Source organism: Oryzias latipes, chromosome 6 (assembly GCF_053564925.1).
Source record: "Oryzias latipes strain Hd-rR chromosome 6, Olatipes_Hd-rR_3.1".
Lineage (NCBI taxonomy): Eukaryota > Metazoa > Chordata > Actinopteri > Beloniformes > Adrianichthyidae > Oryzias > Oryzias latipes.
Genome location: NC_136242.1, coordinates 5,249,689 through 5,262,264, shown reverse-complemented (window position 1 = coordinate 5,262,264; position 12,576 = coordinate 5,249,689). Strand labels below are relative to the sequence as shown.

General features: G+C 45.2%; 1 protein-coding gene across 1 annotated transcript in view; it reads right to left on the bottom strand.

Annotated features, from left to right (window-relative positions):
• smpd3 (sphingomyelin phosphodiesterase 3) overlaps positions 1 to 5,341 on the bottom strand; it is a 63,505-nt gene extending 58,164 nt beyond the window's left edge. Inside the window, exon 1 of the mRNA XM_011472858.4 lies at positions 5,175 to 5,341. The gene's annotated coding sequence lies outside the window, so the exon portion shown is untranslated. The remainder of the gene's footprint in view (positions 1 to 5,174) is intronic.
• Between the last annotated feature and the right edge of the window lie 7,235 nt (positions 5,342 to 12,576).

Below are 12,576 nucleotides of genomic sequence, written 5' to 3'. Positions count from 1 at the left end.
CCAAGATCCTGAATAAGAGCCTACAACTGTGTGTGCAAACAAATAAAATGCGAAAACTTGTTAATTTGGACATGTGGGTGATTCACTACGCCTGATTGCATGGAGGATAGTGGATGCAAGCTCCAGTATTTGACTAAGGGTTTAACATGCACTATGGATTCTGCAGATTAAACCAATGTAGTGGAGACAATTAAAAAATGTAAGGACCAGGATGCTGCTGGGACAAATGAAACATCTGAAGCACTTGAAGATGGTCTTTCTAGAAACACATTCTTTAACACAGGATGCTCAGACAACCCTGGGATCAAAGATGTGGGGTAGACAGTGGTGAGGACTGCCTGATGGGGGAGGGGGGATTGCATAAGAGATGGGGACAAGAGAGAGAAACATCCAAGGCAAAAAGGTGAGCTAATTCATGTCAGCTTTATTCACCATATCAGGACTAATTTTCATTAGTTGGTCAGAGATTAAAGATCCACTCTGGTGAAAATTGTGTTTTTGGTGTTCTCCTGTTTTTGCGGCATTTTTCTGATGATGGAGGACATATGTAAAGGAAATTCAGCTTAAAACTGCATTTCTGAGTATTTCTTTATTCAAATTGTTGTGAATCAGGAGCAGACAAAAGAACGCTGTTTGAGAAAGATCTTGTTTATGACGTAGAAAATATGCTGGACCCCCTGCTCTGAGCTCTCATGCAATTGGGAGGGGTGGGGGGTTGTTTCGGCATGCCAACAGTCCTGCCCACAACTCAAAGGTGAATTTCTGATGAACTCCCGCCACTTTGCAGAAACTATGTCCTAAAAAAGGTTTGTTTAAATTTTTGTGTGTGCTGAAAACAGCATCAGTAAAACATCACTGGGAATGCTTTGAAAATAGATCAAAAGATCTGTGGAAGAGTGGGACTTCATTCTGGATGACTCTATGACATTCAGGGGGCCAAGTGCATGGTGACAGTAGACTTTTCTTCTGTTCTTTACTGGTTCCACTTATGGTTGGGTTTTTTGATAAGGGTATTTCATTTTGTCTTTTTCATTTGTGTTGTTGGAGTTTGACAACACCAGTGTGGGCTGGGTGAGTGGGAGTGTGGTCACAGTCTTCCTAAAACACAATCCCATCAACCACTTGTGTCTGAATAACCATGTGAGAGGACATTTTAACTTGATAGGAAGGTTTTAAAAATATTTATAAAAATATTCATCCCTAAGTTCACCTCCTCTGTGCTCTGCAGGTTCTCTGCTTCAGCTGACCAGGGATCTGGAACTTGTCCAGCTGTAGATTATGGCGTCAACAAAAACAACACCTAAAAGGATTTTGCATTTGACGTTAAAAAGACTTCTACAACGACCACATTAGATCCTCCACCAAAACTCACACACTGAATATGCAAAACTGTCTCAGTTATCTTTGCTTTTAACAGTACATAATGTTGACATGAGCTGAAAGGATGTGTCCCATTTGTCACCTTTAGTTTCATCAGCATCTTCTCATTGAAATAATGACTGTGGACATTTGTGTGGAAAGCTGTGTCTGTTAGCACCTTCACTCCATCCATCCATCCATCCATCCATCAATCCATCATCCATCCATCCATCCATCCATCCATCCATCCATCCATCCATCCATCCATCCATCCATCCATCCATCCATCCATCCATCAATCCGTCCATCATTCATCCGTCCGTCCATCCGTCCCTCCCTCCCTCCATCCATCCATCCAACCATCCATCCATCCATCCATCCGTACATCCATCCATCCATCCATCCATCATCCATCCATCATCCATCCATCAATCCATCCATCCATCAATCCATCCATCCGCCCAACCATCCATCCATCCATCAATCCGTCCATCATTCATCCGTCCGTCCATCCGTCCCTCCCTCCCTCCCTCCCTCCCTCCGTCCATCATCCATCCATCCATCCATTCATCCATCCATCCATCCATCCATCATCCATCCATCCATCCATCCATCCATCCATCCATCCATCCATCCATCCATCCATCTATTCATCCATCCAACCATCTATCCATCCATCCATCCATCCAACCAACCAACCATCCATCCATCCATCCATCCCTCCCTCCATCCATCCAACCATCTATCCATCAATCCATCCATCCAACCATCCATCCGTCCAACCATCCATCGATCCATCCATCCATCCGTCCATCATTCGTCCGTCCGTCCATCCATCCCTCCATCCATCCATCCATCCATCCATCCATCCATCCATCCATCCATCCATCCATCCATCATCCATCCATCCATCCATGCATCCATGCATCCATCCATCCATCCATCCATCCGTCCAACCATCCATGTATCCATCAATCCATCCGTCCAACCATCCATCGATCCATCCATCCATCCGTCCATCATTCGTCCGTCCGTCCATCCGTCCCTCCCTCCCTCCCTCCATCCATCCATCCATCCAACCATCCATCCATCATCCATCCATCCATCCATCATCCATCCATCCATCCATCCATCAATTCATCCATCCAACCATCCATCCATCCATCCCTCCCTCCCTCCTTCCCTCCCTCCCTCCATCCATCAATCCATCCATCCATCCATCCATCCATCCATCAATCCGTCCATCATTCATCCGTCCGTCCATCCATCCATCCATCCAACCATCCAACCATCCAACCATACATCCATCATCCATCCATCCATCCATCCATCCATCCATCCATCTATCATCCATCCATCCATCAATCCATTCATCCATCCATCCATCCATCCCTCCATCCATCCAACCATCTATCCTTCCATCCATCCATCCATCCATCAATCCCTCCCTCAATCCCTCCCTCCATCCGTCCAACCATCCATGCATCCATCAATCCATCCATCCAACCATCCATCCGTCCAACCATCCATCGATCCATCCATCCAACCATCCATCCGTCCAACCATCCATCCATCCATCCATCCATCCATCCATCCATCCATCCATCCATCCATCCATCCATCCATCCATCCATCCGTCCATCATTCGTCCGTCCACCCATCCATCCATCCATCCATCAATCCAACCATCTATCCATCCATCCATCCCTCCCTCCCTCCGTCCCTCCCTCCCTCCATCCATCTATCCATCCATCCATCCATCCATCCATCCATCCATCATCCACCATCCATCCATCCATCCAACCATCTAACCATCCATCCATCCGTCCATCAACCATCCATCCATCCATCCATCCAACCATCCATCCATCAAACCATTTATCCATCCATCCATCCATCCCTCCCTCCCTCCCTCCCTTTTCCCTCCCTCCATCTATCTATCCAACCATCCATCCATCCATCCATCCATCCATCCATCCATCCATCCATCCATCCATCCATCCATCCATCCATCCATCCATCATCCACCATCCACCATCCATCCATCCATCCATCCGTCCATCATCCATCCATCCATCCATCCATCCATCCAACCATCCATCCATTCATCCATCTTCTGCTGAACCCACCGAATCCCTTTCGGAGGCAAGCAATTGTTGGACAAAGGCGGAGTACATCCTGAATAGGTCTCCACTGTGCTGCAGGGACACACAACCACTTACACACATGCACACAAAGAGGAAATGTTAGAGTTACTAATTTACCTCTTTGGACTGTGGGAGGAACCTGGAGGAAACCCACACATGTTTACGGAGAACATGCAAACTTCACACAGAAAGCTGGGATTTAAACCAAAGTCTTGTGAGGCAAGAGTGCTAACCACTACACCACTGACCTTCACTTCAATTGTGCAAATAATAATCTCAAAACAGTATCTCCTGCTTCATTTCAGAAGTCATATTACAATTCCTAAATGACAACAGTTCATTTGCCAAAACGTCCACGATTCTTTACTCATCACAATCAAAGCTGATGAATATGTTACACATACTCTTTTCTCTGTTTAACAATCCAGTTCGTAAATCTCATGCACACATGCAGATCCTTCAGTAAATCAGGTGAACACTCCCTATAGACTATTATCTTCTGAACTGGATCAGGTTGACCTCTGGTGGATTTACTTTTAATCTGAGTGAAACACCAGAACCAAACTTTACTAAGTCTTCAGATTCATGACATCCTGACAGATGAGATGATTCAAACACTGCTCTCTGTAGCTTCTCCAGTAAAGATGGTCAGAATCAAGTTGTCTGTCGCTGAAATTGGATTCCTCACTATCAGGTTTCACTGCAGTGGGGACCCGTCTGCCAGCTCTGACAGGGTCCAATCTGCTGGACTGTCCTGAAGGGATGGACAGAAAGACGGCAGCTAAGCAGAGAAATGTCCTTCTATTCGCATTCAAAGCTACAGCAGCCAATCAAAAGCTCACACTTCACCTTCAGGTTCTTCCTGAGATGTAAAGCCTCCAACAGCCGCAAAGACTTCAAATACCCCAACATCAACTCAGCATGACTCACACTGTTGCCAGGAGATGCTTTTGAAAACAGAACTAACAAACGAGGAAGTGTCACAGAGAAGACGTGGACTTCAGGCTGGGGAGGGTCAGCATCGCCCTCAACCACAGAGATGCAAACATCTGGATATGCAGAAGGTCTGCATGTCAGTCCTCCTTTGCATGCTCCACAGCTGACAGGAAGTCAGCAGCAAACATGAAATCTGCAGCTGAGATCCTCAGGGCTCCACAAGAAGCTGATGACACTGAAAGGAAGCTGCAGGAGAAACTTTTCTGAGCTTGAATCATCAGAGCAGAGACTGAAGTCAAATGGAATCCCATCACTGCTCAGGGGGGTGGGGGGTGGGGGGTCGAGAGCAGAAATCACTGATTTCTCACTGTTTGTTGCTGAAAGACTGAAGCAGATTAACAAGCAGGGAAACTGAGCCACACCTCAATGTTCACTCCCCAGCAGGGTCTACGGATTTTTCTTTACCCCCCTCCAGCTTTAGCGCTGTATCAGCAGCAGACCAGCGCTCCCAGTTCCGCCGCGCGTGCACGGGGCAGACCGGGCTGCGAGCGGCCACAGCGAAAACAGGAGCGCGTGAAGGCTCGCGCGCGCTAGCCCAGAATGAACGAGTAACGATTGAATCATGCAAATATGAGTCAAATTCCACCCCCCTTCACCCTCTTTCCTGCCCCAGGCGCGGCCGATGACAGCAGCTCGCACTTTCCGTCACAGACACAGAAAACAGCCACTGACCTGCCGGGAGTCCGTCTTCATGGGGGGGTTCTCTTGTCCCCCAAGCCCAGCCTTTAAAGGGTTTAGCGCGGTGAAATCCAGCCCCACCGGAGTGGAGCGACCGAGCTAGCGAACGGCTGAGAGAGACTGAGCGGCGCGCAGAGCGCTCTTCAGCACCATAGCACTTTGAACAGCTCCCACTGACGTCACTGCATGGAAACGGCGCCACGCCTACCCTCACTGACGACCACCCCTGGAAGGGGAGGGGGGTGTTATGAGGTGGAACCATTCAGGACGACAAAAAAAAAAAAAAAAAAAAAAATCCCTACACCAATGTCTGATTACTGAGGGCGGCTTCCGTCTCCCGGGGGGCTGTGGACTGTCCCCCGGCCCACTAAACATAGTCCCCGCCCATATGTCCCGCCCTTACTCTGATTCCAACTGGTATGCTGACAGAAACTTCACGCTTTCTGAAAGGTTTAACTAAAACAGCCCCACCCACAAACCCAGGACATCAGCAGCTCTGCAGAAGTTTCTCTTGCTGCTACAAGATTCCCTCTTTGATAAAAAAAAACTAATTTCAGAAACTGTCAAGAGTTCAAACATACATAGTTGTGCAAAATAGTAGAGGTTTAATGATTCCTGTTACAGAGCCTAAACCATGCAAAATTAACTTTTGAGCTTTTAAGTGTTTTGTAATATTAATTCCTCACCAAAATCAACCCCAAATCGGTATTTTGATCCGTTCAAGCATTTCTGAATATTCCCTTAGAAGCCTGCTTTCTGAGCACCAGCCCCTCCCAATCCATGAGTGGGTTCTCACATTGTGTCAAAGACCAATGAGAACAGCCCCTTCCAGGAACAGTTTGTGCTGCCAGCACCGCCCCCAATCTAACACACCCACTTTCTCCACTGACATAGCGGTGATCGGCTAAACGCTTTGCACAATATGCACATCCACCTCTGTTTAAGTTTTGATGTTGTTTGTTTTCGTTGAAGAAATGCAGGCACACTGCAGAGTTGACGTCACAAAATGGGCAACACCCACAAGGAGAGAAAGGCGGGAAAAAATAACGTTTAATAAAACAATTGTTCTTTTTTTCTTTATACTTATCCTGTCCAACAGCTGAGCAGACAGATGAGAGCTGAATGCCTCTTGTGTTGGACATATTTTACTTTTACAACATGGGTTATGAATCTTCTGACACACCAGATGTATATTTGAATAAACCTCTTTTGTAATTTAGCCTAAACTTTATTCATCCTAATTAAATTTATAACAGTTTTTTTTGTTGGAAAAGAAAAGGAGGAGAGAAAAGAGTGGGATGAAACATTTGTTCTTATGTGTGGGTCGTCAGGGCCAAAAAAGATCTGAATCATGTGTTAATTATATTTTGTCCATGAATACTCATTAAATCATTCCAAATGGTCCAGCCGTTCCCTTTTATTGTGTTTATGATGGTTCTGCTGATTCCAGACAGACATGTAATTTCATATTGGATTAACCAATCACATTTCAGCTGTCCTTTGTTGACAGGCAGGATCAGAGCTAATGAGCCCTTCACCATCCATTCTGCAGGCCCTGTAATGCAAAATCAGTGTCGGACATCCATTTACTTCAACAAATCAGATTTTGAGTTGATGTCTGCAGGGCCTTCTAGAAGGCTTAGGCAACTTCACAGTATTCAGACCTTCTGATTGGACAGAAATTTCAGGAATACAGAAAACATTTCCCACTTGCAACCTTGTCCAGTTTGACACAGAGCCACGGAGAACTTTTTGATCTGTGTCGGTTAAAAACAGAGCTGATGGAGGATTTAGCAGGAAAATCTCCCACTGATCTCCTTGACTTCCTTCATCAGAAAAATCAGTGAGATCATAAAGATGTTTACAGATTTGTGTGTTTGGAGCTGACCGTCCCCGTGTCCACTGCGTCTGTTGAGCGGAAATTTTCGTCTCTAAAGCAAATTCAAACCTACGCAGAAACACATCTGGACAGACTGGACTCTCAGCACTGACCTTGATGGTAGAAAAGGACCTCTGGATGGAACTGAAGACGATAATCTACATGACAGGGTGATCGAATTGTTTTTGAGGAAAGAGAGGAGGATGGATTTTGTCTTCAAATAATCAGATTTTTTGATGAGTGTAATGATAAATATCATAATAAATAATATTCCAAATGTATCTGGTTATTTTCTATGTTTTTTGCTGGCTGCAGTTGAATAACTAAATTTGTTTACTGTTTTGTTTATTCAGTTTATTTAGAGGCATTTATTGTGGCTACAGCAATTTTCAATCTGCAATGCAAAGCTCGTTTCTGCATCGTAAAATGGTTAATGAGGGGTTGAGTGATTCAGGTGAAGCACGACTGAAGGCCCAGGTGTGTCATGCATGATCCGCCAATGGTGACAAAGGTAATATATTGTCAAATACATGCATATTGTTTATTATAAAAGGCTTAAGAAAAGCATGATATAAGCGCTTTCAAAACGATTAAATTGACTTATTTGTGGTTGCCTATTTGATTCACTTTCAATTTTGGTTCATTCTGAACAATCTGAATGACTGACCTAAAATGGATCCAGAAAATCTTTATCTAAAACCTCAACCAGTGTGACTCATAGAAAAATACCTGTTGCTGAACAGTGCAGCTGAAGTTTTCCCGATTCCTTGGATTTCTTCAAGATAATCAAGTGTGAAGCCACATTACAGATGTATATACAAACAGTCTTTCTTGCCTTTTGACCAGTGTTACTTTGCTCAGGCAAGAGGTGGCATAGATAGATCAACAAAATTTACTCACGTGATTTTTTTACTTAAATGAAGTACAGACAAATCAATCCAGATAGAAAAAGATGCCAGGGTGATACAGGGAAGTCTTAGGACTGTAACATCTACAACAACTACATCTGCATCTATTCTGATTGTGTGATGGCCAGAAAAAGAAAGGGATTGTATTAGAAAACAAGTTCTTTCATCCATCCATCCATCCATCCATCCATCCATCCGTCTGTCCGTCCATCTACCCATTCAGAAAGAAGCCTTTTTTTTCCGAGATAGTGATTGACTCCATCATCACGTCTCTGCTAAATTATTCTAACTGAATTCAGAGTCAGACAGGCGTCCCCCTGACGTCTCCAGTTGGTGGTGTTCTGGTTGGAGCAACAGAAAGGCCACATCACACCAGTCCTTCTTACCCCCACTGCACTTCTACTTGTGCATTCTGGAGTTCTTTAAAGATTCTTTTATTTTTTTTAAGCCTTAACTCAACCTTGAACAGCCGTACCTCTTGAGCTTCTCTAAGTCCAGCCTGAAGCCTGAGGCCAGCTGATCAGCTTCTCCTGGAGGAACTGAGGTCCAGCAGGAAACTCAAAGGAGTTTCTTTGGATCACTTCTCCTGTTCCTTTCCATCTTTCACCCTATGGGGTTCATTTTGAGTGTTTTGCATCTCATCTTAGTTATCAGTCCATCATAAATATATGGAAGCATTTGTGTTGCATAATTCAAAACACAAAGTATAAAAAATTAATCCTCCAAAATGCTTTTTCATTTTTTCCAAGTGTAAAAACTGGCATGATCCATTTCCATTCAGCAGTTCGGGGGAGGGGGAGGGGCAATGACGTCAGTGCTCATTCTTCTTCTTCTTGTGTCACTACTGCGTGTATTTTACGAGCGCTGCTTCATTGTAAAAATTGAAAAGCAGTTCCAAGTCTCAAGGTTTATTGCCGTTATGTTTCCAAACCAGGCTGTTATTCCTCTGGTGAGGATGCTTTCCACAAGACCCCTGTAGGCTTGGGTGAGGGTCCTGCACTTGAGACCAGCCTTCTTCAGCAGTCTGATGAAGTACAGCCTCTGCTGGGCTTTCTTCACTGTGGCAACGGTGTTTCTTTCCCAGCTGAGGCTGTTAGTGATCTGCAGACCCAGGAACCGGTGACAGTTGGTCCGCTCCACCACAGTCCTGTTGATGATCAGCGGCTGATGTGGCGGTGCTTTCCTTCTGTAGTCCACGATTATGTCTTTGGTTTTTCCATGTTGAGAACACGGTGGTTGTCCTCGCCGTAGATGGTGATCTGGTCTCTGTATGCAGACTCGTCCCCTCCTCTGATGAGACCAAGGACGGTTGTGTCGTCTGCATACTTAATGATGATGGTGTCTGAGTCTGGGGAGGTGCAGTCGTAAGTGTAAAGTGAGAAGAGATTTGGACTGAGGCAGCACCCCTGCGGTGCTCCGGTGCTGTCAGCTCTGCAGAGACCTTCTTTACCATCCTCACCACCCTTTGGTCTGTCAGTGAAATTTGTCATTTCATATTCAAGAAGTTCCGGTATTGACTTTTATTTTGAATAATGAGAAACAAATGCTTTCACATAAATAAGGTAAGCTTCAGTGATAGCGAGTGGTGGGGGGTGGGGGGGCTTGATTTTGAATCCAATTTTTATCACAGAGATCAACAACAAAGAGATGAAGAGTCTACAAAAGAAGCAGATTTTTTCTGGCCATAGTAGAAAACTGCAAAGGGATGACCGATGACTTTTATTCCCATGAATTATGAGTCGCAGTTGCATCAATCCTGCTCACCTGCGAGTGACAAGGATGATTGATCAAAGAGCATTTACTGCACAAGTGGACGCTCCTGATGGTCTGAAGGATCAGTCTGGCTGTGAGTCAAACCTTAGCTTCCTGTGGAGAGCTCAGAGGTGCTTTAATGGCTTTCCAAGTGTAAACCTCCTCTGAAGAGGCTGTGGCGCACGCACATCACGTGCATCACCCAGCCCCTCAACATGAATGAATGATAAAGAGCTCTTCTTGAGGTCCTCCAGATGAACAATACCATTGACCGCAGAAATGGCTTCTGTCCTTTGAGACTAATAATCATGAATGTAATTTGCCCTGTCAATGCAGGTGATGCTCCATGGAGTCTGCGTTTATTTCATTTCAGTCACTGAGTGACTGAAATGAAATATACATAGCATCCATACATAAATATAGATGCTACTTCCTCTGTGTGGTCATCAGAGGAAGTAGGATCTGGAAAGTTCAGCTTATATTTATAACAAATGAAAAACTGAAACTATTAACCAATTCTAAACGCACCTCTTTTTAGCACATACACTACAGAAGAATCACCATCACGCACATTTTACACAAGCAGGGCCCTTTGACAGGAGTGTTTGGGTGATTGAATGCCACTGTTGGAGGGCGTAGGGGTCCATTATGCCCCACTCCACCAATTTTAACTGCCCCCCCTTAGCATATGAACCCACATCAGGCGGACCCTGTCTCCCGCCCCAACCTGGGTCGGAAGGGCTAGCGGCTGGGGTGTATGGCGGGGTTCCTGTACTCCAGATCTAGCGACTCACTTTCTGGGGGGTGGGGGAGTTTATAACATCTGAGCGGGGGAGCCTGTGTTCTCAGGGGGGTGGATGGGGTTCCCTTCATCAGGCCATCGGGCTACCCCAAAACTTTTCCATCGTTGCTTACAGCAACTGGAGCCATGTCCTTTTGTTTACCGTCCCTGGCCCCTGTCAGGGGGGCCCCCGCCGTACATGGGTGTCCACCCTAACCCCCGGGAGAATACAAAAACACCATTTATTAATCTGAACGGCCCCACATTCAGGAATTCTGTCAATTCTCTTAATCAGGCAACATCATCCTTCCCTCAGGAAACTGAATGTCCTCCCAACAAACCATTGATCACATTCATAAACACATTTACTTTTAAAATAATTACTTGTTTTCTTAAGGAGAAAAGCATGCTAACATGCAGGAATTCCTAATTATTTCCACCTTTGTTTAATTGAACATACACACTAAGACCCACTCTGATGAAAATGATGTTTTTAACATATTCTTGTGGGAATTTTTCTGATGATGGAGGACATACAATATATCACGAAAAATTAAGCTTAAAATTGCATTTCTAAGTATTTCAATATTCAAATTGTTGTGACTCAGCAGAGGGCAAAAAAATACAGTTTAAAAGGACATATACTCTGGGCGGGCCACAAGCTCCATGCTCTGCTCCATTCTTATGCATCCACTCATAGACCAATAGATCCATGAACGTCTTCGTTTTCCTCGTCTGAGCTGGAGTTTGGATCTAAACTGAACGGCTGAATAGCTCTGATATCGCTCATCATTTTTGTTGCACCAGTAATATTAGGTTGGGGTTGTGGGGAGCTCTAAGCTGGCGGGAGAGTGTGTGTAGTGAGCTCTCAGCAACAGGGCAGGGAAGGTGGGCGGGGTTGCTTTGCACCAACAGTCCCGCCTGCAACTCAAGGTGGATTTCTGATGAGGTCAGAGGTCAGGTTTAAAAATGGCATAATAATGAAATGACCACTGGGAACTCTTAAAATACATCAAAAGATGATTGGAGAGGGAATTTAACATTGAACATGTAAGTATGCACCTATATTCAAACGGATTCTGAAATTCAAAAGTACAATAAAAAAATTATTTTACAATTGATTTATGCTAAATGACTTAATATTTATTCAATTTGTGCTGAATCTGAAGATGTCTAAAGTGAGAATTTTGCACTAATACGCATAGGTCATATTTTATTTCCCAACGTGGCGCAGAACTCCTCATGACTTTGAGCTGAGTTTAAAGACTTGTAGAATGAACTGAAACTGAAGCAGTTCATACCAAACACAGGCAAGTTTCCTAATGACTGTGAAGAAGTGCATGAGTGTCGTATTGTGTTTGTAATCTGCATGCAAGATCCCAGCTCAGGTTCCACGAAGATTTGAATACACTTTCAGCAAAATCTCTGTTTTTACAGGATTCTTGTCATGGTCAGAACACGAGACGGACCCAGATGCTGGAACCCAGTACGAGGAGACAGGTAAGTGGATAAATGTAATTTAATGTCACTGAATATGGCGAAGGCTTGGAGGAGCGTGGCTAGGTCGAGACTAGAAGGCGTGGCTTTGAGCGTGGTGGAGAAGCCTGAGCGAGCTGTAGCTTTTGCTGACAGAGGTGCAGCTGCAGCGCTACTGGAGATCTTGAGAGTGGTGTGACTGAAGGTCTTGGAGGGGTGTTGCTGGAGTTCTTGTGAGTGGCGAGGCTGGAGGACCAGTGTAGCCGGAACCAGTGCGTGCTGTGGCCGAAGAGCGTCGGCGTCTGGGAGGTAGCTGCAGCTCAAGGTGGTGTAGGTTCCAGGTGACAATCGTGGCATGACAAAACCTGAGGCACAAGACAAACGAGGTTAGCGTGGTTCTAGACAAGGGAGCCAGACGTGGAGCACTGGATGACTAGGCACCATCAGGGTTAACGAACTGGCGAAGACTCTTGGAGTTGGGTCTCCTTAAGAAGCAGGTGAGTTGATGAGTTGATTGGTCACAGCTGGAGTCAGGAGCAGAGCAGGGCTGGAAGGGGGAGGAGACTGGCAGGCACCATGACAGTACCCCCCCGTCAACGA